We start from the raw sequence: 27,873 nt of genomic DNA on the forward strand, positions 1-27,873 counted from the left end.
GCATGCATACATTTTACTGATCCAATCAACCTTTTGTTGGTGCGGTTAAAGCTCCTTGTTCTAAGAAGCACTAGCTGGAGAACAGAGAGACACTCGGATTCTCCTTTTCATCATAGAAGGTACATTTCTAATGATCATTTTGTTGTAATAAGTACATAACATCTAAAAAAAATATATTATAGTAAAGGGCTACTACTGGGGAATTAGGAGCTAGTATGTAGCGTTCCGAGAATCTACCTTCCACACAAGATGCAATTATATTATTTTGTCCATTTATTTATGAATGCTTTAAATGTTTTATAGATGTGTCCGAATGTTTATTTTAGATTGCCCAAAAGCACACCGTTAAATTCACATTGGTGTGTTTGTTCGGCATCTGTTGGCCTGGGGAGCCAAAAGCAGCTCCTGGTAGCTGCTGCTGTCAAGCTAACCAGTGTCGGGGGTCATAAATGTGAGGCAGACAACTTTGTGAAGGTTTTTCCAAAGATGCCATTTTATAAAAGGTTGGATAAACGCCTCACTATCCCTACCCTGACGAGGATTTCCCTGGCTATAAAAATAAACTAAAGGAAACGCGCTAAGAAAAAGGTTTCTGTCCCGTACACTTATACATATAACAAACCTAACAAGGTACCATATGGCAGTTCCAATATAACAAAAATAAGTTATGTTCACAACCTGTTACTGTTTCTGTTTATAACCTGGGTGAGTTCCCCTTGCCCAGATTCAAACATGATCTTTTCCACCAGTTCCAAAGGGTAAGGAAATCCTGTCTTGCAACAAAGTTCAAATAAAGTGCTTTTTGTTCAACCTGAACTCTAACATCACAATATTCAACAAGTTTTCATCTTTCCACTTGTGATAAAGAGTTCAATACAACTTCTCATAAGACAAGAATATTTCCACAGTTCACTATTATCAACAAAAATGGCTTGGTCAGGATTATTTTGCAATAGTTCACAAAATAGATTAGTGGTTCTGCCAATTCTTCTTTGTACCACGCCACAGTACTTAAATGACTTCCACCCGTTCCACTCACCTGCCAGGTCTACCACTAAAAGATCCTTTGCCCTGGTGTACTCTCTTGCCAGGACAAATGAAACTACTAACTACTACAAGTACGTCTATGGTAAAGGTTTGTTTCCAACAATTTTGCAATGCCTTTTAGTTTATTATTTGTATAGCGCAACCTAACCCTGAGGTATATGGGCGCTTAGACATGCAACATTTGTTACTGTTACAGTTGCAGTACTGTAGATATAGAACGAGGAATTGTGAAGACCAGGTTACAAAATGGTCAGAGTAGCTTCACAACATCAAGTTTGACTACTTTTGGGAAGACCAACACGTTGATGCTGTTTGTTCCACACATGTGATTGACACGCAATGCTCCACTCCTCCTGAATATCTTCTGCCTTCCTGCCACTCTTGTTTCCCCACTTCTGTATTAACCAAATGCTGACCCTTAAACCTCTTTGGCTTTGGGAATGTGGTTGTAAGCCAGTTTCTCTTATAGCCTCTTTTACACACTGGCACTGGGATTTACAAACACTTGGATTCTTAATTGCCCTCTCGTGACTTTGGTAATGTTGGTTCTTTTTAACTTGCCTTGATATTATTCTCTTTTGGCTTTGGCAGTAGTTGTTTGCATTGGTTTCTCGTAATATTGCCCTCTCTTGTTGCTGGCAATTATTCTGACCCACATAAACACAATCGCACCTTTCTGGTCTGCTTGTCAAGTTCTTGTTCTGCCACCGTCTCCTCTTTGAGTCAGCTTGGTTTTCAAAAGGATTATTATTCTGCTTTACATCAGTTCAATATTCAAAATAATGCTTGTTTTGCCACTTCACTCTCTTTGTATTAGTTCTGTAGTTAATGCACCCAGACCTGGCCAGCGGGCAATAAAAGTGCTCCGATGTCACAATACACAGTGAACTCACCTGGTCTGGCGTGCGTGTCCGCTCGCGTTCTCTGCCTCCAGGACTTTGTTGCCCTGCAAGGCCTGCCAAACAGTTTCTCTTGGTTTTCCACGGCCCGGCCAGTCCCAAAAGGAACTCTTTTTTTTTTTTTTTTTTTTTTTTTTTTTTTTTTTTTTTTTTTTTTTTTTTCTCCCCTCCAAAGGCTCTCCGGCCACCGGAGCCGGCTTACTATGGGTGAAGCTTTTAAAATTCATGCCACATGACCTATGCAGCTATGGACTCCAGGGGTGTGGAAAAATCCACTTCTGGGGCAACAGTGGTCCAAGGATGAATATCGGTTTCTAAATCATCAACCCCACACCTCTATTACACCAGAAGGGATCCGAACAGATTGGAAACACAAGCAAATTATAAACCTCCTTGTCCAATTTTGGTAACGTGAACAGAATGGTAGGCTTATCTCCGCAAGGTTGTGGTTCGCTGGTTAGTTGCAACACAGCGAAAATCCAATTATTACCCAATGATAAGAGGGACTGTTTAGTCAAGAATAGATATAAAAATATATACTATCACAACACGCAGTTCTAGCACACTACGAAATACAACCCACCATGTAAAAGAATGCAGAGGACAGACCGTTTCAAAGAAGGAAAAGGGATGCACTCTGGTTACTGACAGGAGGGTAGTCGGTATAGCAAATAATCGCAATAGTTCAAGGATACTTGGTTTCAACACAAAGGGAGCAATGGGTCGTAAAATTTCACTAGGAGCCTACAGAGAGTAGGAGTTCTTGCTGCTTGACAGGGTTGAGTCGGTTTCAGGGTGCTTTTCAGCTTCCCGGACAGAAGGGAAACGGCTGCGGGTATTAGGTGGCAGGCAGTTTGGTGAGCGAAGCTGGGCGGATGGCTGCAGGCTGGCCTACACAGCAGCTCGGGGTCCGGAATTGTTGTCTCAGTGCTGAATGGAGGTTCTGACACACTGGTTGAGGCATCTCAGACTGCTTTAGTGACTGTAGTGTAACAACAGTCAGCGGTGCAGTCGGTTGCAGATCCAGGATCTCGACTGGCTCGAAAAATGTCCTTTAAGGCAGATGTCAGTAGATGCTTGTCTGTTGTGGAAGTGTCCCTCTGGGTAATGGAGCTCTCTGTGGTTCCTGATTAAAGCTGCATACACCAGACTTTCTGGCTCCATCAATCCACATACTCGTACCTTCTGAATGGGGTCTGTCACTCTATCGATACTGAGGGTGGGAATTGGCATCAGGTTGACGCAGTGTATATGAAAGGGTATTGGGTGTTGTCTGTCTCCTTTTGTTAACCTCTGCAGGCAGGCCCCATGTTTGAATTAAACTCTAATTGGTATGCAAATGCTGCCACTAGCTACAAAGGCCCAACAAAAGGGCATGGCAGGGCATTCGTTAGGTTGGCCATGGCAGGGGGAAGGTTTGGCCCTCCCCCTTCTCAGATGACCTTGTGTACTCCTAGCTGTCATATCCCAACTATAAATGACAGGGGACTGTAGGCTGTATCCACCCAGAATACTCAGGTCCATGCATATGTCGTGCAGTGAGCATAGGAAAATGTGTGCGGATTAGCCCTACATATTTTCCGGAGGTTGATCTACCATGATTCAATTTCATTTAAAATTTCAAAAAAGACCAGGCGAGTGCACACCCACTGTGCGGCTGGTCTAATTCCTCACCAGGGGAAAAGCTGTCGAACCCAACACTTCCCGCTGCACAACCTCTGCAATCAAAGTCTCTGAAGGAAGAGACCCTCTCAGAACCGGCATCCGTTTGGCACACGACAGTGGTCCCGGCGTGTCTGCTCTCCTCCAGCTTCTGCTTCCACTGCAACTTGGTGATATCACAAATACTCCACCTCCCACTACTGCTCTCTATGGCCTGAACCTGAGGGGGCCTTTTATGCCTCCTAGTCTCCCTCAGATGTGGGGCATTAACACTATAAGGCTATAATTTTTAGTCTCGTGCCTCTGCAGCCCTCTTCTTCGTCCCAGTACTTTGGGAATTGTTGTACTTGAAGTCCCCAATGGTCAAATCACTGCTTCTAATGGAAAGATCATTAACAAATTAATTTATATCCTTAATTCTATTTCCTCAAGGAGTATTATAAGAATTCAACGAAGGGTTTTGATTTACAGGGGAATTAGGGTTTTCAGAATCTAAACTCTTAATATTTAAAGACACATCTTTAATATTCCATAGGGGTCATAGGAGCTTTCACCTCTATTAATGTCAGTGACTTTAAAAGGGGGTTTCCTACTACCAATGCATGACTGGTTATGATTGTTTTGAGAGGGTTGGGGCTCATGAAATGAATGGGTAATGGGGGTTGAAAGGGAAAAGACATGCAACATTGATCATAAAAAAACAGTATTAACCCTTTTGTTCCTTGTGTTTTTCTACTCCTGGCCACTCACCTATTCGGCAGAGCACACTCCTTCTTAGTTGGGAACATGCTCTCACAGTACTTGTACATTCAATAATTCATGTCCTAGTTTGTAAGCGACTAACTTAAGCACATAGCTTAGCTTCCAGGAGAATCCTGGATGAGCAGTAGCACTAACAGAAAACAAACACATCAGCATGAATTTAGCCCTTGAACACATGCTGAACACATGAGCCATGAGCTCCTAAATGCGTTTGTCAAGGAGTTCTTTCCACAGTTCAATACTCCACTGAGAACACAGCATGCTGCCTGGATGCCTGCACATATGCATGTCTGAGCAAGCATCGACAAAACAAACATAGTGTGCCCTAAAGACAAATGTTCTTGCAGAACGTGCGTTCAGTAGCGTTCATGCGCTTTCAGCACAGCTTCCCACAATAACGTTCATGTGCTGTAGTAATGTTCTTTTGCAACGGCTTTCATGCGCCTCTCCCTTCAACTCCTTCCCCTCCCATCATTCACTTCTCTCATGACAACATCAATGAGGCACTACTGAGGCATGGTGGGGGGCTGGATGACACCTCCCTGGCCAATGATGAATCCGCATTGAAAGCGGGCAGACCCGTGGTCTCGGGAACGCTTGCCTCTCATGCCACGAGGGAGGGTGAGCTGGGGTGTCTCCTGCCACTCATCCCTCACAGCGTCTCACCGCTCTGGTCTCCTTCTCTCTCCATGTCCTCCAGCACTCCTTTCTGCTGTCCTCCGGCCTGTGCCTGCAGACGCCAAAAGCAGCATGGGCCGCACACGTGCACCCCAATCGCCCAGGGTACTCATGGGAAGTGAAAGTCTTTTGGGTTTCCCTATCCCAGCAGCCCCATAACACACGGTGATCCCCATTTCCACACATTACCCCCTCCTCCAGGCCCCCTTCCAGGATCCGGCTTGTCCGGGTGAGCATGATGAAAATCCCTTAACAAGCGTGGAGCGTGAATTGCCTCTGAAGGTTCCCAGGCATCATCCTCCGGACCATAACCTACCCAGGAAATCAAATACCAGAGTTTCTTGTAACACCACTTGGAGTCCAAAAACCAAAGAAACATGAGAAACGGGGTGTATCCTCGTATGAGAGGGAAGCCGTGAGCGAACTGTGGTCTCAGAAATACATTTCACAGTAGCATATGGACCAACACATTGAGGTAGAAATTTACAAGAACCAAACAGCTTGATGTGTTATAACCAAGCGCGATTCTGCCACTGCAAATTTAGGGCCCTTCCATCTCCTCCGGTCTGCTTGTTTCTTATATGCGACCTTTGCTCTGCCTAGATTTTGCCGTGCCCTCACTCCTATGTCCAGAAGCTCCAGAGTATGCTCCGTAACCCAAGGAATTCTATCATTAACTGGGATCTCCTCCGGCAGCATCTTACAGTCTCGCCCATACAAGCAGAAATATGGGGACATCCCTAACAAATCATGCTTCGTATTGTAACAAAATTCCACCAGCCACAAGAACCGGACACCAGATGACTTGCCATCTGCCATAAAACACCTCCAGTATTGCACCATCGTTTGATTAACTCTCTCGGTCTGCCCATCCGCCTGGGGATGGTAACTTGTGGATAAAGCACAGGAGATTCCAAGCGTCTTGCAGAAGGCATGCCAAAACCGGCATGTAAACTGAGATCCTCGATCAGATACTTTGGCCCTTGGTAACTCATGCAACCTCACCACATGTTGTAAGAACATGTTGTCCCAGCACTTGGAATCCTTTCACAGGGAATGAAATGCACTTGTTTAGTCAAATAGTCCACAACCACCAAAATTGTGTCAGAATTCCCTTTCTTGGTCAGTTCCGTAACAGAATCCATAGACCGACATGCACAGGGTTCCTCCAGAGTAGGTAAAGGTTGCAAAAACCCTGCCTTCTTTAAATGGTCTGCCTTTGATCGCACACAGCTCCCACATTGCCATACATAATCATGAACATCAGCGGTTAAGCCCTCCCACAAAAAATAATGCTGTACCATGTCTTGAGTCTTCCTTACCCCTGCATGGCCAGCCAATGGGGACTTGTGGCACCAAAACGAAACCTTCCTTCACAAAGTCTCTGTGTGGAGAAACAACTTCCCCTCCTGATAGGGCAACTTCCCCTCCAAATGCTCCTTGCTCTGTTTCTCTTCACCCATCCCTACCATTCTTTCGTGTATTGGTGTCTGAAAAGGTGTTAACCTGCAATAAAAGTTAGCAAAATCCAGGAACGACTGGATGTCCTTCACATACTGAGGGGACTGCCGTTTGGTTACTGTCTGAACCGTCCTATGCTCCATAACACCACCAGAGGGAGTTAAAATGAATCCTAGAAATGTCATTCTAGTAGTATGGAACTCACATTTTTCAAACTTTGCAAACAAATGGTACTCCTGCAACCTTGTCAACACTGCCTTTACATGTTGAACATGATGTTCGACAGACTCTGAATGAATCCAAAGGTCATCAAATAGATAATCGCAAATCAATCAAAATACTCGCGCAACACCTCCTGCATGAAATGCTGCATGTGCATTACAGAGGCCAAAAGGCATGACCAAATATTTGAATAGACCAAATTTAGTCCGAAATGTTTTCTTCCATTCATCACTGTCCTTTACTGAGATAAGATGTTAAGAACCCCTGCGGTCCAATTTTGTAAATATCTTGGCTGTCTTCACCTGTTCTAACAAAACAGAAATGAATGGCGGTGGTAATCTATTTTTGATGGTGACATTATTCAGCAACATATAGTCCATGCAGGGTCTCATGGTTCCCTCCTTCTTGGGCACAAATAATAAAGGTGAAGAAATGGGTGATTTGGAATGACCAATAAACCCACAATCCAACATTTCATCTATGTAATCTCATAGATGTTGAGTTTCTTTTTCCGTGAATGCGTAAATCCGGCTACAAGGAAGTCTAGCATTAGCTTCCAGGTCAATCGCACAATCAAATGGTCTATGAGGGGGTAACTTTGATGCTCTTCCCTTGTCAAATACTCCTGCAAATTCTCGATGATACTCTGGCAGAATGGTAGCCACTGCCCCAATATTTGACTGGGGACATACCCCTTCCACCACAAAATGTGTGGGACCCCCAATGTTAGTTAAGTGAGATCCACATCGATCAGTCTCCAATATCAACAACCTCTTTTCCCAGTCAATGTTTGGGTTGGGTTTGCCTGGACTTCACTTTGCGGCACCTGGCAACCACTCCAAAATGGCTGCCTGATCTCCTATTGCTACCTTTGCTGGCTGACCTGAGCCCTGCTGATTGGCTCCCACTTCAATACTTTCCGATTGTTGGGACCGGGAGGTGTGGAGCCGGCCCTTTTCAAAGGCCCACTTCTAAGGCCCGTGTCTGCTCCCTGTCTGCTTTACCGGGACGCTTTGCGATGCTACTGCACCAGCCTGACCCTTTGGACTCTCTTCCTTGGGACCTCCAGCTCACCTAGCCAGTAACTGAACTACAAATGCCTCTTACTTTCCTCTCCATGGTTTAATCTCTCCTCCTTTTATCCTTCCTCCTCCCTTCCTGTAGCTTCACTCTCCCCTCTGCCTGCTCTAACCTTTTTCTCCTTGATATGCTGCTCAATTTTCCCGCTCCTACACTCGCCACTACTCCTACTTCATTTCGCCTACCTATGGTGCCATTTGCCTTTAAAAGTCAAATTGGGGTGTGGTTCTCATTTCACTTTGGTAGGCTCGCCCAGTGACTGTTCCTTATCGCTCACTTGCTTCTTTCTCTCAATACCCCCCTCTCTCTACCTTCCATGGCGCTATCTGTTTCTCCTATCAACTATCCCTCCCTTCTCACTAAGTCGGGCAAGAAGACATTTAAAAAGGATATCTTGGCCTCCAACCCTGGTCTCCCCATTGCTGATATCTATTCCAGCGCTTCTACCAGACAAACCCTCACCGACTTCCTCTTTGTCGTTCCTTCGCCTGATCTTTGGACCTCTCACATGGTCTCTGTGCTCTGTCCTGTATCCTCCTCTCCCATTAATGGTGGCACCCACTGGGAAGTCCGTATGGATTCCTAATGCCTGCCTAAATGGCACTGTCATTGTGCAAAGCACTCAGGCCAATCATAGTCTCTTTGATAGGCGGTTCCCCCACCTCATCAATTTCCTCTATTCTCCTGCTGTCCCCACCCACCTCCCTTTGCTACCTTGCCCTCTTTCCCCTTCCTCCCCTGCCCCATCTCATACTCCCTCCGCAGGGCGTACCTCTGATTTATACCCGTCCCTGGAAGGTCTTTAAGGCTGGCAACCTTCTTCATCTTGCCACTATCAATCCTCGGTCTGCTGTCAAACACTACTCTGACATCTGCCACCTCCTGGAAGAATTTTACCTCAATGTCCTTGGTCTTTCTGAGACTTGGTTCACAGCCAGCTCTGTCACGAGCTTTGACACTACTCCCTGACGGCTACAAGATCCTCTCTGCCCCCAGATCCACCTGGCCCGGTGGGGGTGTATCATCCCCACTCAGACCTACTCCTCTTTCGAATGCCTCATCTGTAGTCTCTCTCTCTCTCCCCCTCCCCCTCCCCCTCTCCCTCTCACCTCGATACACTCTGTGATACACTCTCTATCCTCCCCTCTGGCCCGACTCACTCTGCTGGCCATACACTTGATGTCTTGATCTCCTCTGGCTTCCCCCCGATCTATCCCCCTCATCACTCCTCTCTCCTGGAGCGATCACTCCCTCCTATCCTCTTTTCTTCCCATCTCCTCCCCTCAAGCCAAGCCTGCCCCAAGACTGCCACCCACCTTCTGGGACATCTGGCCCATGAAGCGTGTGTCAGTTGAGGCTTTAGCTGCCTCCTTCTCACCCCCTCCTCCACTTCAGGCTGACTCACACCCTGACTCAGCCCTGTCCCTGCTCTACTCCTCCATCACTGCTACTCTTGTAACTCTTGCCCCTGTCATGAGGATCAGTTTGAAGCCTAAAGCCAAGTGCAATTCTTGGTTTGACTCTGACCTTTCTACACTTAAACATAAGTGTAGGGCTGCGAGAGGAAATGGAGGGCCTCTTGCTCATCCTCCGACAAACTGGCCTGCTCCAAAGGCAATACGGACTCTGTACGCAACAAGAAGCAAGTCCACATTCAAGCCTGTGTTTCTGCGGCATCAAACAACTCGGCCGAACTCTTTAAAATCTGCAAGCAGCTGGCCAACCCTTCTGCAGTATCCACCACTCTTCTCAGGCTCTTTGCAATGGCCTTGCCTCACACTTTATCTCTAAAACCAAGGACATCTTGTCTACACTCTCCTCCTCTCCCTCGCCTCTCCTCTGCTTCTTGATCCACCTCCAGCCTCCCCTCCTCCCTCTTTCTCTGCCTTTCCTCTTTTCTCCCCTGATGAGGTTGCTAGACAAGTCCGATCTATGAAAGCCTCATCAAAACAGGTCCATCTATGTTCCTCTAAAACCATTAAGGACCACATTGATTCCCTCACACCAGCCCTTGCAGATTTCTGCAACCTCTCCTTCGCCTCTGGATCTTTCCCCTCCCCTCTTAAGCACTCCCTTGTGCATCCTCTCCTCAAGAAACCCACAGCCGATCCTTCTTGTCCAGCTACCTATCGCCCAATTTCCATTACCCCCTTTTTGGGTGAGCTCTTGGAAAAGCTTGCCACTTCTCATCTTAACCTTCATTCTGACTGTCGGCTCTCTCCATGACCACCAAACCGGCTTCAGATGTGCCAGAAGTACGTAAACTGCTCTCCTGAACATCCGTGAAGACCTGCTCTCCAACCTTGACTCTCTAACATTCCCTCTGTCCTTATCCTACTTGATCTCTCCTCTGCTTTCGATACGGTCAATCACACCATCCTGCTCAATTGTCTCTGTGACAACCTGGGTATCGGTGATCAGGCTCTGGCCTGGCTGACCTCCTTTCTCTCTGATTGAACCTCCGAGGTACAACCTGGGTCCTTCCTATCCTCTATCTCCCTCTCTACCTGTGGTGTTCCCCAGAGGTCTAACCTCTCGCCCTGGTTGTTCAACCAATACTTAGCAACTCTTGCCTACTGCATTTCCATCTTTTGCTCAAACTTCCAGTGCTATGCTGACGACACCCAACTCATTTTCAGGCTTCCTTCAGCCACCTCCTCTCCTTCCCTCATCTGACTGTCTAATCGCCATTCAAAATTGGTGTGCTGCCAATGATCTTTGTTTAAATGCCAACAACAATGCCTCCTCATTGGTACACCCTCTCCATCCTTTTCCCTCACTCTCTGGCCGTCCTCTTGCCCCTACATGCGAAGCTAAGAACCTCGGGGTCATCTTTGACTCCACACTTTCCTTCTCTGCACACATCTCTGACGTCTCTAAAAAGTCAAACTTCTTACTGCGCTTCCTTAGAGGTACTCTTCCTTTCCTCTCCTTCTCTCAGAAGCTCACTGTCTCCCAAGCTCTGATTCTCTCTAGGTTGGACTACTGTAACAGCCTCTTTCTAAATCTACCTGCCTCCACTCTCCGCCCTTTACAACTAATCCAGAACAGGACTGCGAGACTTGTCCTTGGCCTCAAGCCCTGGGATCGTATCTCTCCGGTATCCAGTCATTTTTTTCGAAACACAAAGTTTCGAATACAAATCTTGAGAATAATTTATGTAGAAAAGTCATTTTTTCGAATAGTCATTTTTTGGAAAAAAATTTGATTATCATATTGAAATATATCTAAATGAAAAATTATCTAAAATAGGGTTAGGGTTGGGGCTTGGGTTAGTTTAGGGGTTAAATTAGGGATAGGGTTAGGGTTAGTTTAGGGGTTAAATTAGGGTGAGGGTTAGAGTTGGGGCTTGGGTTAGTTTAGGGGTTAGTTTAGGGTTTGGGGTTGGGGCTAGGGTTATTGTTGGGGTTGAGGCTTGGGTTAGGTTAGGGTTGGGGCTTGGGTTGGGGGGGTGGCGTAGGGTTTGGGGGGGCTGGGTGGGAACCCCTCCACCCCCCAATATAAACAAAACTTTAAAACTTTACAAGGGGCTGGCCAGTGCTGAAATTTCAGCACTGGACAGCTCATGTAACGTTTTAAAGTTACAAAAAAGCATTGAAATGCTACTTTTAACATGTGAAGGTGCATTTCAGTTGAAACCAGTCCATGTCTAGTGTCGATGGATTGCTTTAGAAAGAAATGCATTTTTGCATGTTAAATGTAGCTTGTCAAAGCTTTTTTTTTTCTAAATTGTTTTTCGAATGTTTTGTTATTCAAAACTTATTTTTTGAAAAAATCACTATAAACCTATCTCTCAGCTCTGAAATCCCTTCATTGGCTCCCAGTGGATGCAAGAATTAAATTTAAAACCCTTTGCATTGTCCACAAGGCTTTCTGGGGCCTGGGTCCAAAATACCTTCAGGTATCCCTCCGTAAATACCTCCCCTCTTGAGCCCTTCGCTCCTTTACCTCGACCTCCCTCAGGGTCAGTTGTTTTTCAAAGAAACATGCTGGGGGTAGAACTCTGTCTAGGGCTGGAGCCTCCCTTTGGAACTGCCTCCCTGTCACCTTGAAACTTGTGGAGAACCATCTACGGTTCCGGAAGCTCCTCAAGACCTTCCTCTTCGCCTCTGCCCCTCTTCTCCCTTGCTGATCTGCTTTCTCTCTCGGCACTGTTGCACCTGGCCACCTTCTGTCCTTCGGCCCCAGGTACCTGCTCACCCTGCCACCCTCCTGCACTGCCTCCTGGCCACCCCTTGCACTGAAGCCTGTATCTGTACCCATACAGTTCCCCCCCCCCCACCTTTCTTCTGCAATTATCGGATGCACCCTATCTGACCAACCTTGCACTTTGCCACTCACAGGTTGCACTACCACTGTTTTTGATCACCATATTTATTTATTTACTTATTATTTATCTTGTTCCCTCCCATGCTCTGCACTTTCCAATTTCTCCTCCCTCCCATGCACTTACCCCTTTTTCCCTTCCGCATGCACTTGCGCGTTCTCAATGTCACTGGGCCTAGTAAGATCGTTTTTTTTTTTTTTCCTCCTGTGTTCCCCCTCCCTTTGCCTGGTCGCACTCTGAAACACCTGTGTATTTTTGTTTGTTTATTCATTTGTAATGCGCACTGGACCTGAAGGTATCGGGAGCAGCAAGGTTATTCTCAGCTTGGTTACAGTGCTGTAGAGTAATTACAGGTGTCTGCACGAGGCAATACAGTTACAGATGCAAAGGGAGATACATTGACAAGCAATTTGCGGATGTGCATAAGGGATTGGTGGTGAGGTTAGTGATCCTTTTCCTTTATCCTTTGAATGTAGTTGCGCCTAAAATGGGGGTAGGTTTGAGGTGTCCTTAAGGTAGGTGGCAGGGAGTTCCAATGTTGGGCTGCTTTCACCTGGAAGCTATTACCACCAGTTTTGATTCGCTTAAATCTGGGGACTGTTAGTAGGTTGGCGTTGGCAGTTCTGGTAGATCGGTTGGAGGTGTATCTCTTAACTCTATCGACAAGGTAGCGAGGGGCAGCATTGTTAAGGCATTTGTGCGTCATCGAGGCTATCTTGAGCATGATATCTTCTAATCAAACCCCAAACCTCGCCCACCTTCACCATATCCTTCCATCTAGTGTACCGTCCTCCTGGCCCCTCTCCCGAGTTCCAAGAGGCTCTCATACATGCCTTGTCCAACAACATCAAAAAAACTCTCCAAGTTAGTACTACTAGGTGACCTAAACCTTGGCCTCAATGATGGTAACGATGCCCAAGCCTCTACTCTACATAAAGCCTTGTCCACCTTAGGGTTCATCCAGTCCATCACTGAGCCTACCCACATTAAAGGCTGGACGCTTGACTGGGTAGCGCACCATAACTGTCCAATCCTTATCCCTGAGATCTCCCCCATCCCCTGGTCAGATCATTTCTGCATCAAACTCAACATTGCTACCACTACAGGACCCACGAGACCCAACCCAGCATTGCCAGCAGCCCTCTATAGAAGCTCGCACAAACTCACTACTGAAAACCTCCTTCCTCACCTCCTAGTTCCTGCCCTCCAGCCTCCCTTCCCGAATGATCCGAACCTCCTCGCTAACACCTTTTAAGCAAGTCATCACTTGCGCTGTAGATACCATAGCACTGCTCACACTCAAGAAAGCGAAGAAATCAAAGCACTCCAATGCCTGGTTCTCCCAAGAACTTACAGAACTACAGTCTTCTAAAAGGCGCCTGCTTGCGTCCTGGAGAAAATCCCCCAACGAAACAACCAAAATAGCTTTCAAAAGCTGCTCTAAACAGTACAAAATAGCCATCACTCAGGCTAAAGCTGCATCCTTCAACACTAGGATCGACAATGCCAAATTTGGGACCAAAGAGATCTTTGCAATCTTCAGGGAACTTGAGACTCCTACCATCCCTCCTTCAACCATCATCAAGGAGGAGTCTTGGTGTAACACTATTCAAACCGCCATGCTAGACAAACTTGACACGCTGCACGCTAAAATTATAGCACACCAAAAAGCCTTACTATCCATCTTAGAGATACAGCCCTCTTCCCCTCCACCCGCCGCAGCTGAGGAGCTACCCATTTTTTACTTCTGACCTGACTGAAGCAGAAGTTATAGACCTTATCAAATCCATTAAGCCTTCCAACTGCAAAGGGAATGCTTGCCCGGCACACATCATTAAAGAATGCGCCCACTCCCTGGCTCCCTTCATCACCGCCTTCATTAATTCATCCCTCCGCTCAGCTCGGGTACCTACCTCCCTGAAGGAGGCCTGGGTCCGCCCACTCCTAAAGAAAGCATCCCTTGATCCAATGGCGCCAGGGAACTACAGACCGATCACCACTGTCCCCTTCTTGCTAAAGATTCTTGATAAAGCAGCCTACCTGCAAGTTCAAAAATTCTTGGAAGAAAACCAACTCCTAGGGCTGTGCCAATCCAGCTTCAGGCCACGGCACGGCACAGAAACTGCTCTACTGGATCTCAAAAACCAAATCGATGACCTAAGAGACGCCGGCAGGCCGGCTCCCCTTCTCTTGCTAGACCTGTCGGCTGCATTCGATTTGGTAGATCACAAGACCCTATGTCATCACCTGTCCTCCACTGCCAACTTCTCCTCGAAAGCCTGCAAATGGATATCTTCCTTCTTCAAAGAGAGAGTGATGAAGGTGTTCTCCGACTCCTCGAGCGCTGCCCCCAGCCCTATCCAATGCGGAGTCCCTCAAGGGTCCTGCATATAACCCACTCTCTACAACCGCTTCATGAGGCCACTGTTCCGAATACTCGACGCCATGGGCATCGCAAACGCCAACTATGCTGATGACACACAGGTCCTCATCCCTCTGAGTGGTGACTACCATACAGACACAAATACTCTCAATCGCATCTATCCACCATCCAGGCCTGGATGGCTGAAAATTGGCTACGCCTACATAGTGAAAAAACAGAACTCTTGCTAATTGGATCCACAGCCACACTCAGTAAACTAGGTGCTCATTACAATGCATTTACTATAGACAACATCCCCATTACAGTGTCTTAAGCCATCAAGACTCTAGGCGTGTACTTGGAACCTAGCATGACCATGGACAGGCAGGTTAATGCCGTCGCCTCCTCAGCTGCATACCACTCCAAACTAATCAATGCAGTAAGGCCATTCTTGTCACAAGACAACTGCATCACCATTGCAAGGGCCATTATAGGATCAAGGCTAGACTACTGTAACGTACTCTACGCCGGCACTTCCCACAAGAACCTGTCTAAACTTCAAGTTTCTCAGAACAACGCCTTGAGGGCCGCAACTGGTATAGATCGCAAGGAGCACATCTCTGGGGTAAGAAGGCAGGTCTATTGGCTGCCCGTCAAAGAAAGGATCCTCTTCAAAACACTGGCCACTGCACACACATGCATCCATGGATTGGCACCTACCTACCTAGCTCAGAGGATCACCAAAAAAACACCCGCCAGACCGTCTAGATCGGCGTATGCCAATCGCCTCATTGTTCCTCATACACGAAGAGTTAGAGCCGGTGGCTCTAGTTTCACTACCCTGGTTGCAACTCACTGGAACACCCTCCCTGCCTAACTCGGGATGATCGAATCACACACAACCTTCTGCAAAGCCTTGAAGACTGAGCTTTTTGCCTGACTTGCCTCCCCCCATCGCCAGTTTTTTTTTACTATCTTTGCTTACTGCACCTGAATTGTAACCTTCTGTAATCAATATAAATGTTTTACTCATTGTACTGGGCCGCTAACTTGTAACCCTTAAGCAAGCCTGCATACATATCCTTCTCAGCGGCCTCTATGCCCATGGGTTGCAGCACGCTATACAAATACTAAAATAAAATAAATAAAATAAGAGCCAGCATTTCCTTATCTTGTGCCAAGGACACATTGCAGCGATCAAACAAACGTGCAAATTCAACAGAAAATCCTCCCCAATCATAAAATATTGGGTCGTCCTGCACCAACGGAATCACCAAGGCCGCTGCGACGCCTGACAAGTATGAAATGACAAATGCTGTGCATGCTTGGGCTGACTCAAAAGCTATCGGTTTACACAAGAAATGTAACTTACACTGAGTCAAAAAGGTGGACACCTTCCTAGGATCACTTGAAAACCTCTCTGGCGCCACCAGAGGAACACCTAGTGTTGTTGCACCACCACATTATTTGATTGCCTAGGAAATTGTGAAGCAGAGGCTGCTGCTGCACCCCCTGTAGCGATGTTACCTGAGTGATTAATCCACTTACCTGCATCTTTAATGTGGTTGTCGCCTGCCGAGACAGCACCATTTCCGTCTGAATATCCTGCAGTGCCTTGAGCACCTCTGTTAAGGGTGGAGGGGACTCCATATAGTTTAGGTGCTGTTATCTTCCCGATTTGGGGATTGGTGATTGTCACACCTGGAGTATCTCACAACGCCGTCTTGACCACGGAAGCCAAATGTAGTTGACCCCCTCCCCCCCACCTTGGTTGGCACAGGCTCCTGGTTCTTGCTAACGGGTAACCTTGAGGCAGCCAATGGGGGTAAGAGGGTTAGGGAGAAGTTGTGGATAGGGAATGAGGTTTTGGGGTAACCGGATAGAGGGTTAGATGTGTACTGGATGGGTAGTGGGATTTGAACAGGAAAACGCATACAACATTGTCCGTAAGAGAACAGTATTAACTCTCTTATTCCTTGGGTTTTTCTACTCCTGGCCGCTCTCCTATTCAGCAGGCCACACTCCTTAGTTAGGAATATGCTCTCATAGTAATTGTACATTCAACCATTCATACCCTAGTTTATAAGCGACTAACATAAGCACATAGCTTCCAGGAGAATCCTGGACGAGCAGTTGCACAAACAGAAAGCAAAGACATCAGCATGACATTCAACCCTTGAACACATGCTGAACACATGACCCCATGAGCTCCTAAATGTGTTTGTCAAGGAGTTATTTCCACAGTTCAATACTCCACTGAGAACACAACATGCTGCCTGGATGCCTCCACATATGCGTGTCTGAGCAAGCAGCGACAAAACAAACTTGGCGTGCCCTAACGACAAATGTTTCAGCACAGCTCCCCACAATAGCGTTTGTGTGCTGTTGTAATGTCCATTACCAACTGTGTTCATGCTCTCTCCCTTTGACTCCGTCCCGTGCCGTGCCCCCTTTCATTTGCTCTTATGAAAACCCCAATTGGGCACTTAACTGAGGCCTGAGGGGGCTGAATGGCACCTCCCCAGGCAATGAGGAATCCGCGATGAAAGCGGGCAGACCCGTGGTCTCAGGAACGCTAGCCTCTCCTGCCACGAGGGAGGGTGAGCTGAGGTGTCTCCTGCCACTTATTCCTCACATCGTCTCACCGCTCTGGTCTCCATCTCTCTCCACATCCTCCAATACTCCTTCCTGCACTCGTCTGGCCTGTGGCTACAGATGCCAAAATCACCAACAAGCAGCATGGGCTGGGGTCGAGCTTTATAGGGAACCGCCTTGTGAGCACACCAGTTGCCTAGGGTACTCATGGGAAGTGAAATCTTTTGGGGTTTCCCACTAGCCCCATATCACAGCCCCAAACCCTATTTCCTCACATCCTGTTTACCTGTGGCCCTTCTCATCCCATGTGATCCTCCCAGATAATATCACCCCAGTGTCGGGATCAGGAAGCGGCTGCCTTCCCCTGGCTACCCGAGAGGAGACCTCTAAGAAAGAAAAGTTCTAAATTAATGAACATTCCAAGAAAAGGTCATTGTCACGACCCTCGCCCAAAACCCCCTCGGGCAAACCCGTTGGCCAGGTCGAGTCAGGACTAGGGCCTCTAGAGCCTGGCATCCTCTTCAAAAGCCCTTATGGGGCCAGTCCTGGCGCCTATGGCGCCAGGCTCATACACCATGAACAACAATGTGCTTGGGAACTACTTTATTGTATTGTAAGCCAACATGGAGGCATCCACATAGCTTGGTTCCTAGGAACCAAGCTATGCGGTCTGGTGTTTTGGGTGTGGCAGGCCTGGAACTACTTTCCCTGGTACTACTTTACCTGGGCTATATAAACCACACCCTGACTGCAGAGCATGCTTCGTGTTACTTTGCAGCTTGCAACGTGACGCTCACCGTGTCCAGCTATTCCCTAGAACCTCGGAGAAGCAGAACCTGCAAGGAGACAAAAGGAACATCATTAGCAGCAGCATCTTACCTGCAGTCTTCATCTTTAAACACTTGCAGCTACTGAGAACAGCTTCCTTGAATCTGCACGCCTCTCGGACCGAACGATCTGAAAGAGGAAGATAGAGGCAACATTAAAGAAAGCTGTAGAGACATTTACAAATTACGAACTGCTCAAAAGGCTTACCTGGCTGGTCGCCTCTCGGCTGGCACCACTCCGGACATTCCACTTGCGCTGAAGAACACTGCGACCTACAAGGAAGGAAAACACAAGTTAGCAAAGGCAAAGCCTTACGAGCGAGGAGGAGAGAGGATTGGTTGACAGTGTCGAAAGTGGCAGAAAGGCCAAAAATGATAAGTAAGGAAGAAATGATGATTAAGGAAGAACGTTTGGAGCGTTAGACAATGCACAAGTGCAGTCTCAGTGGAGTGTTTGCTACGGAAGCCAGATTGACGTGGATCTTCAAGGCCATTATCCACAAGGTACATAGGGATCCGGGCAAAGACCACCCGCTAAAGGATGTTAGAATAGTGGGGAAGGAGAGAAACTGGATGGTAGTTTGCTGGGACATTTAGGTCGGCAGTGTTTTTTAAATTCTTTAATAGGGTTAAGACATTTGCAGATTTGAAGGAGGCAGGGAAGAGTCCAGGGACGAGAGAGAGGTTAAAGAGCGGGGAGATAAGGGCAAGTGACTGAGACTTAGTCTATAACCATTTGAGGAGCAAAATGGTTAATCGGAGTGCAATGGGTTGTCGCTGCGAAGAATGGGTGCTAATCTAATAGGACAGGTAGGGGAGAAGTAGTTCAGAGTGGGAGGGAGAGGTGGTGGTTGGGAGGATTGAGGAGGGAGACAGAGGAGGACTCCAGGTGTCACACATTAGACATTTTAGAGGAAAAGTACTGAGCAAAGTCATTAGCTGAAAGGGAGGAGGCAATGGATATTGGCTTTGGGTCGGTGAGCAATGATTGGAGGGTCGATGACATTTTCCGGGGGTGATTGCGAAGTGGGGTGATTAGGTGTGTGAAGTAGGAGGATTTAGTCCAGCGCAGAGGTTATCCCATTAATGGAAGTTTTGTAGTCGAGGAGTGGAGTAGGAATCGGTAATACACCAGCGTCATAGGTCACGGCGCATGTTTGTTTTTGAGGGTCTGTATTTCAGAGGTGATCCAAAGCCGAGGACGGGAAGGTGCTAATGTGCGAGCAGGATGGTGTTGCTCAAGTGCAGTCGTAAGTGCATAGTGAAAGCCAGAGAAAGCATGATCAATGGAAGAGGCATGAAAAGGGAAGGAGTAGAAGGTGGAGGACCGAGATGTTAAAGGGAATAATCAAGTCATCTGGGGGAAGAGGGGTTAATGGAGTGCTCAGAGGATTAGAGCCTAGTGGAGCAAAGGCCAGGTCAAGAGAGTTCCCACCAGAGTGGGTAGGCTGGTTGTAGAGTGAGTTATCAGACAGGAGGTAGTTATGTCCACTGCAGGTGACTGCAGAGGGCTTGGGGAGGTTAATGTCCCCCAGCTGGACAGTGGAAGTGACTCCAGGAGAGAAGGGTCAGATCAGAGAAGGAAGAGTTGAGTGGGCCATTGGTTTGATGGAGAGCCAGAACTATTAGATTAGCAGGCAGGAGGCGTTTAATAGTGGCACATACAAAAGCGGAAGAGCTGATCTCAGATAGGGGGACATAGAGGCAATGTTGAGGGCCTCATCGTTCAGGAACCCCACACTGTCGTCGCCCTTCCCAATAGTTTGTGGAGAATGGGAAAAGGTAATACAGTCAGTCTGGAGAGCTGCTTGTGTAGCAGAGTCATGACGGGAGAATCAGGCTTCCGTGATGGCAAGAAGTGAAAGATGAGTGTGAGTCAAAAGTGGTCAGTGATGTAGGAAAACTTGTCGCATAGGAATTGTGTATTTCACGGGCCAAGTGAGAGTGATAGGAGGTGGACTAGAGAAGCAAGTGTTGTCCAGTAGGCGAGGAGGATAGATGAGGTTGGAGATACTGGGAGAACGTGCAAGTCATATTTGAGGGGTGCCTGTGCAGGAGGGAAGGAGGAAGATGGAGAAGCCAGACAGTGATGCAAAAGTTAGATCTGAAGTCTATGAGAGAACGGAAGGAGAATAGTGACTAGAAGGGGTTTGCAGGGGAATGGAGCGAAGTCAAGATGCATGATGGAGTTTAGAAGAAATAGGCAAATGAAGAAAGGAGAGAGAATTAGAGAGGGAATAGTTGGCTGGGAAGAAGCAGGTGGAAGTTCTGAGTTCGGCTAGATTGGGTTTATAGGTAGCCAAAATTCAGTTAACGGGCCCAAAACAGCAATGTTCCTTAATCCTGTAAGGCAACAGCTGCTCTGCAGTTAAGAATAGTCAATAGATGAAAGGATCCCTATGCATGGAAGCAGAAGTCTGGTAAATGGTGAGCTTGCAAAGTCGTGGCTTCAGCAGGGGTTCTGGCCCTATGCCCTTTCCAGACTTAATGGGCCCAAACAGGGATTTGCCTTTTGATGCTTTTGGCCCTTGGCTGCAGGCACCCAGGCTGGCCACTGTGGCGAGTCAGAAGAAGGACAAGGACTCTTCATGAAAAGAAAAGTGAAAACTCCTGACTATCACTAAATATGGGTTTTCCCTACCTAACAAAAGCGAACTAGACTTCTCGTCAGTTTCCAGTGAGTCCAAAAGGAAGATCTTTCCAAACTAATCTAATCTGTACCTATCACTATCAAAACAACAAAGGCACAGGAGAAATACTCCCTTCTCCTGTGAGCTGCTTCTCAGCAAGTTCACGCTAATAAAGTATTTGTAGGCAGTTCTTGATAACTACTTTTATCAAATTGTATAGTTCAGATATTGGGCTCTCCACCTTTTCCATCTTGGTAACTACTTTGATCAAATCGTGTAGTTCAGATATTGGGCTTTTCACCTTTTACAAAGTGTCATTTACACTTGGGTTTTACTTTTTTGTCTGGTGGCCTTTGTTGATTCTGTACTCCTTCCCTACGAGCAATTCCATTCTTTCCTTGTTCATTGAACATAAGACTTTTTCTCTGCTCCATGACTAGTCTTTTCCCTGGCTTGGCCAAGTAGGACTTTTCCAATAATACTTCTCATCCTTTTCCAACACTTAGGTAGTTACTGGGACGAGTACGAGTACGAGTGTTCCAGTAATGATTGTCACTCTCATGAGTTACTTCCCATACTTTAACCTTACTAGGATGAGTATGAATTGTTATTTTTAGTTCCCTGCCCAGGTCTCCCGCTCTCCCGTTACCTTTCTGGCTCGGGGATCGTATCACCGGCCTAGCGGTCTGCGCAGGGCCTTCAGTGGATGACAGGTTGGCTTGTCGTTTCCTCTTCATTATGCACAGATATGTGGTCTCTGCATTGTTCATGGACTCCCCAGTCCACTGAGCTTCGGTCATGCCACCACCACTTCTCACTCGGTCACTCTTTGGACCTTCTGCCAGTCCTTCGGCTTCTCCAATATCGGGTCCTCCTGAGCGTAAAATGCCTGGCTTTGCATGCCAGCTTCCTCTCTGCACCTGAAGCTGTGTCGCTGCCTCCTTCAGCTCTGCTCTCTGCACGGGTTTGGATTTCTCGGCCTTCTGGCACTCCTAGGTCTCTCCAATTTATGACGTGGCCGTGGGACTTCCCCAGTGGAGCGTCAAAGTCCCTCTTCTCTGTCCTGCATGCACTCAGTATTACTCTAGTGGTTTTCTTCGTCTCAGTACTGAATAGATATCTCTTTTCAGATTTACTCCAGGGTTCTACATGACAAACACATCTCAGCTTGTTCTTCATGTTTTCTTCTAGTAGGATTTGGGGACGGGTTATAGGTGGGCTGGTTCGGGAGTTCCTCATCGGAACATGAGTGCATGTCCCCACGGGGGAGTACCACTTGCCTCTACCCCCAGGGAGGGTATTGTGTAGCTGGCTCACCTCTAGCCTCGTAGGGAAAGGCTCCCAATGCCCCACCCCAAACTCCCACCCCCTGGGAGAAATTACCGAATCCCGTGAATCGTCACCCCACCCACGGGAGATTGAATAAAGGAGGCAATGTGTCAAATGTCCCTGTGTCGGAGTGCTCCAGATGGTTTGCAGAATTGTAGGCAGAGACCTGGGTGTTGTAGGCCCAGGGAACTTTGTTTTGCAGGAAGGACCCTCGTATGGTGCACAGGGTCCTCTGGCAAAACGGATTGTGGCCTTTGTTTTGTCGAACCCCGGCTAGGATCCACCTAGAAATTCCCAGAGGGAGCCAGTTTGCCTTTAGACCCTCATGACTAGCCAGCCAGATCATAGACAGTAGGGGCTATCTATCTCTGGTGACCTCCTTGGGATTTAGGGACATCTGGGTTAGGGAGGGAAAAGCCCATGAGAGGAGGATGGCCATTAGCAAGACCTGATTTAAACATTCAAATGAAAACCCTTGCACCGTCTTTGAGCGCTAGTGTGTTCTTGAGGCCATCTGTGACAATAGCAACTTGAAAGGGGATAACCCAGTGGAGTCCTGAGGTATCTTCCATGTGAGACAGGGGGCCCAAGTTATCCGTGCATCCCAGTTCCATGCTTCGTCAATGAGCTTCCGCAGAAGATTCTACAGTGTTTCGTTAAACCTTTCCACTAAGTCACCATCTGTTTGGGGATGATCAATTGACTTTTATGGGTTTTCTTGTATCTGGTTCCCTACTTGCAGGCGTCCATCCTGTGAGAATCCCCCCTTGCTGATCCCTGACTGCCATAAATACTCACTGATCTCTCACTTGCAGATAACCCTCCCCTAAGCCCTTCTCCTGGTGCCCCCTCGTGCCTTGCATGCCATCTTACATACCTGTGGTCTAAAATGGTGGTATCCTTCTAAAAACCCTCTTCCCAACACCACCCAATCTGATGCATACTGTTTGGTGACCTGCAGCCTCTCCCAGAAACCTGCAAAGCCACAGCCTTAGAAGTGCTTGGCAATTGATCATCTAAATTATGACTCTCCTTCATGTATGACATGAGGCATTGTTAATTGAGATTCAGAAGATATATTTGCAAAAGAAATATTCACAGACACACATGCATCTCATGGTCAGTGGTAAGACCTATGTATATGCACCGATAAAGACATGTACATTTGGCCTCCATTTGTCTGAGTTTGAGAGTGATGTCTCCCCCTCTTTTGCCCGGCTTGACTTTCTTAAGTCCAGTAAAGCGGATATTATCCTTGTTATCTGTTTGGTGTTTAGTCTGCCAATGAATGGCTAGGGGCAGTCTTGGATCTTGACTAGCAAGGCTGGCCAGATGCACACGTATTCTAAAGCGTAGCTGTCTAATAGTGGACCCTATATAGATCTTATCACACACGCATTTTAGTGCATAAACAACATGAGTAGTCCTGCAGTTGATGAGCACTTTGCCAAGCACTTTGAGGCCGGATAGATAGATATGTAGCAAATTGAATTTTGAATGTTAGAATGTATTTGGAATCATTGATATGGATATATCTGGCAACACACATAGCAAAGTATTAAAGAGGTCAATATTGAGACTTCTACTTTTTTGAAGGTTAATGATTGATGGTTTCACTCTATATGGAGACTTGCCAATATGCAATATGGTGCTCTTTAACCTATCAATGGCAGTCAATTGAGCTATGCACTGCTCTGTTTCGGGCAGCACACTCGGTGACCTCACACATTGATAATGAATTTGCTCTTATTCCATTGATTACATAAGGTAATTTAGAACTATATATTTTTTCATCTAACGATTTAAGACAATGTATATAGTAATACTGTTAATACTTCACACAACATTATGATCGATCTGAATGTAATGGATTCGCTTTTTCTAATACGAACGTGGTTAGCAATACGCATGAGCCAGACACCAGACACTAGTTCTCAGACTTCAAACGCATGTGCGGAAACCTGACACTATAAGAGACTAATTACATTATGCGCATTGGAGTAGCGTTTCACATTCGCGCATGCGCGGCCACGTGTCTTCACGCGCCGCTTATTCTTCTAACCAACAGTTAGAAGAACAGAGGTTCCGTCTTTGAAACCCGCTTATCATGTAGACCTGGGATTTAGCCCAAGATTAGGTAAGTGTCCCTCCTAGCTAATCATAACCATTTAAATGTAAAAGTGCAAACGAGAATTCGCTCGTACTTCAACTATATGTTTATTAACTCATATGGTAGGAACTGCACATACCTTTGCAACAGCGAGACCTACTATATGGACCTTGTTCAATTTGTTACTCAAAGCGCCAAGACCGAATTTATCTCTCAATAGGTGAGCATTTTTATTCCAACTTTTCTAACATTAAGAGGGGGTACTTATACACACATATAATAAATATTAAAATAGACCTTGTACTAATCTTCATAGGGAAACCATCATACTGAAAATATCGAACGGGCAAGAATACCTTATGGATAGTTATCTGAATGCAATTCATGAATGAATACTACCAATATAGACACAGAAGAAACTAGGTGAGAAGCATTTAATGTAACGTTTTCTCCTATAATTTAGATTATAATTATTGAGTCATGCATGCTATTAATTACATCAATCATAATTCCAGCACTGGTTTAATCTCCTTTCTAAATTAGTAACACTAATATTAAACTGGCATTCAACACTAGAGTGATTTGGATTGGTGTCACTGAGAGGTGCTATCCGCACAAGAGCTTTGCATGATTGTGCAACATCATTCAAAACTAGTTTTTGTTAACACAATGTCCTTATGTTCCCTCTTGCCATTTCTCTGCGAACAACCACATTGATTTCTACGAATTTGGTATGTGAATTTTATTTCATCTGTATGATGCGACCAACAATGTTGTGACATATTCTTTAACACACTTTTGGATAAATTGTAATATTATTACCAATGATACATCAATGTGTAAACTTCAACATTAATTTTAATGTTCCCCAATATTATCAGCCTTGAAAACGACACCTATGTCGAAATACGTGTCGGCTGATAAAGAATGTTAATAAACCCCACCTATATATGGATTTATAACTTGTTCAATTAAGACTTGTTAATTATTGAAAATTTGGAATGAGTTTCAGGGGATAGCGCGACTTGCAGGTCATCATTTCTTCAAGTGTTTATGCTGTGTAATAGTAGGCAAACGCAGCTGAATGACCATAGCAGCGCAGCTTGACCCCCCCAACAGCTATCATAGACGTGTAAAGCGCACACATCAGGCCTTTGCCTACACTCATACTGCTTAGGGATATCCTCGACATTCCTTTTCACCTCCTCCTTCCCTTCATCACTCCTCTGCTAAAACACCACAGTTGCTGAGATTGGTAACCAGGGCCCTTATGTGTCAGATGGGGCCCAGTCTCTTTCAGCCCCCGTACGCTCCCAGCACTTGCATTGGCCCCCACTGGCCTATACCACCACAGGCTTGCATTTATTTATATATAGGCAGCTAACCACTCACCTAGGCACTTACAGCTGCTCACTCCCTAGCACGTCCCTCCTGGTACTCCCTGCCATGTCCCTCCTGGTACACCCTGCACTTATCCCCTCAACCCCTCTCTCACTCTCCTTGCACGTTCAGAAGGCTCACAAGGCCTAGTAGGTCTGCCTCCATCTTTCATCGTTTTTTGATTTTCAATCCTATGTTTCGTCCCTATTGCCCTGTGGGCTCTTTGAAACACAATTTACTTGTTGTATAAGCACCTTACAAAACGAGGTGGAAGTGCAAAGCAATACCGAATAGGCATTGGAACCACTGATGTCAGTTGAGTGATTAACAACCATTGATTGGAAGAAACAAGATAAAAACCAAAGAAGGACTTGACTGATTATCAAGCCCTCCCTGGATGAGCCGCAAGAGCCAGAAGGAACCCAACGTGCAGGCGGTTGCTGATCAGGGTGCCAAAGAGAGGGAGAGAGAGTCTGAGGCCAGTCCAGGACGTGAGGAATGCACGGCCTGCAGAACTCCAGATGTCCCAGAGAACCATGAAGCACGAAGGAGTAAAACCACAGTATCCTGAAGAGAAGGAAAGACTGCGGAACCGCAGCAGAGCAAGAGAAGCTACCAGAGACCCGTGAACAAGCTCCGCTACCTCGGCGGTGCCAGCACTTGCGTAAACCATAACGCAAGGTATGCAGACAGCCGTGAAGGCTCTGAAAGCTCAAGGAGGTGGTCACACAGGGCAGAAGGCTGGGAAAGGAGGGTCTGGGACCCTAGCACACAAAAAGGGAAACCAAGAGGTACATGGACTTGTACTAACAATGATTGCCAGCGGAGTAAACCAAGCCACAGGAAAATTAAAGCCGGAATTGTGAGTCTGGGACCCTAATAAAGAGAAATGAAAATTGTTGGGAAGTTCATTCGATACTTGGCAGGTCAGTGAACCAAGTCTCTATGATCCACTACAGCCTGAGAGGTGCAACCAGGCTAGTCTTCTTTGTTGCAGTACTTGGTGAAAGGGAACCAGATCTGCACACCAGGGTCGGGTACCCACTACAGCTTGGAAAGTGCATCCAGGTTATCCTTTTTCATAGCGGTGCTTTGTGAGAGGGGACCGGATCTGCTTGGGAAGGACATCCAGGCTGTTCTTTTTCAACGCAGCATTCAGCAAAAGGAAGCTAAAGCTGCTAACCCGGGTTTGGGACCCCGAGGAACTATGTTGTAAGCCTGAGGGAGGCTGTGGAAAGCGAGACACTTCAACAGCTAAGGAGTAGCTGAAACCACATTGGGAATGTCTTACAAAGACAAGAACTGCCCTTTGTCCAGGGGAAGGGAGTCACTCCTGGACCAAAAAGACATTTCCTTTAGATTTAGTTAGCTTAGTGTGTCAGGGACAGAGTTGGGATTTTGACCTTGGCCATTGGGACTTATACTTTGAACATTCTGACACTAGTTATTTCAGTTGGGACAGGGAAACCCCTGGTGCATCAAAATCACAACCAAGGAAAGTACAGGACCATATGTTTTTAAAAAAATTCCATAGTGTTGTTATTTACGATTGGATAGGCATTGGGACATCTTTTGGCATCATTTGTTACCAGGATGCTGTTCTTGCCATCTTGATAGGGCTCAGAGAACCCATAATAGTCAGAACTATCCTGGAGATGGTGATGCCCGTAATGGGAATGCGTTGCAAGGGGGCTCGGCCCATTTCACTGTAAGAGGTTTTTAGACCGATTGAACAAGTCTTGCATAAATGTTTGCTTTGTCTGTATATCCCAGGCCACCAAAGAAATGACTTAATACATGGTTGCGTGTCATTGCTAATTCCTGTCGTCCAGTTGTTAAGTGTTAATCTGAGAGGTCCAATAATGCATTTCTAAAAGTTAGCGGGACCAGCAGTTGGTAAAACCTCTGCCCATTCAAAGTAGAGTTGTTCTTTACATGGTATAGGAACCCCAACGTTCCACAGAATAGGGCCCTGTCTTTTGAAATCCCTCTGTAAATATCACATTCTCAAGGGATAGTTGATTCATGGTGCAGTGGCCTCTGGGCTAACTGTTAGTGTATCACTGTCTCTAGATTTCTTTGTAGGGAACCTGTTACTCTGCAAACATGGGGATTGACTATTTCTATTTCGGAGTTTCAGTGCGGAGCAGGTGGCCCTATGCTCCTGCTCCCCTTTTTTGTTTGGGCTGAGATATGTAATTTCGTTCCGATATACGGGGAAGTTAATTTACAAATTTAGTTTGTGCTCTTGAGTCCCCTTCCTGCAGTACAATAATTCTGGTAACTATGATTCATTACCATCACCTTGACCTCCCTCAATAGTCTATTATTCCTGCCCCTACGTGTATGACTTCAGGCCATGGGAGATGAGGGATTGGGTTTGGCTGCAATTCTCCCATGGTTTCTCTTAAGAGACTTGACCCTTAACTCTGTAGGCACTGTCATAAGTACTGAAATGGACCTAGCTGGCAGAGCTACAGATCACTTGGAAGGGCAGTCAGG

General features: G+C 46.5%; 1 protein-coding gene across 4 annotated transcripts in view; it reads left to right on the plus strand.

The window, feature by feature from the left end:
* The window catches only part of TSR2 (TSR2 ribosome maturation factor), a 121,631-nt gene that overhangs the window by 13,131 nt on the left and 80,627 nt on the right, over positions 1-27,873 (plus strand). The window lies entirely within an intron of this gene.

Source organism: Ambystoma mexicanum, chromosome 2p, assembly GCF_040938575.1.
Source record: "Ambystoma mexicanum isolate Mex_15411 chromosome 2p, UKY_AmexF1_1, whole genome shotgun sequence".
NCBI classification, from domain to species: domain Eukaryota; kingdom Metazoa; phylum Chordata; class Amphibia; order Caudata; family Ambystomatidae; genus Ambystoma; species Ambystoma mexicanum.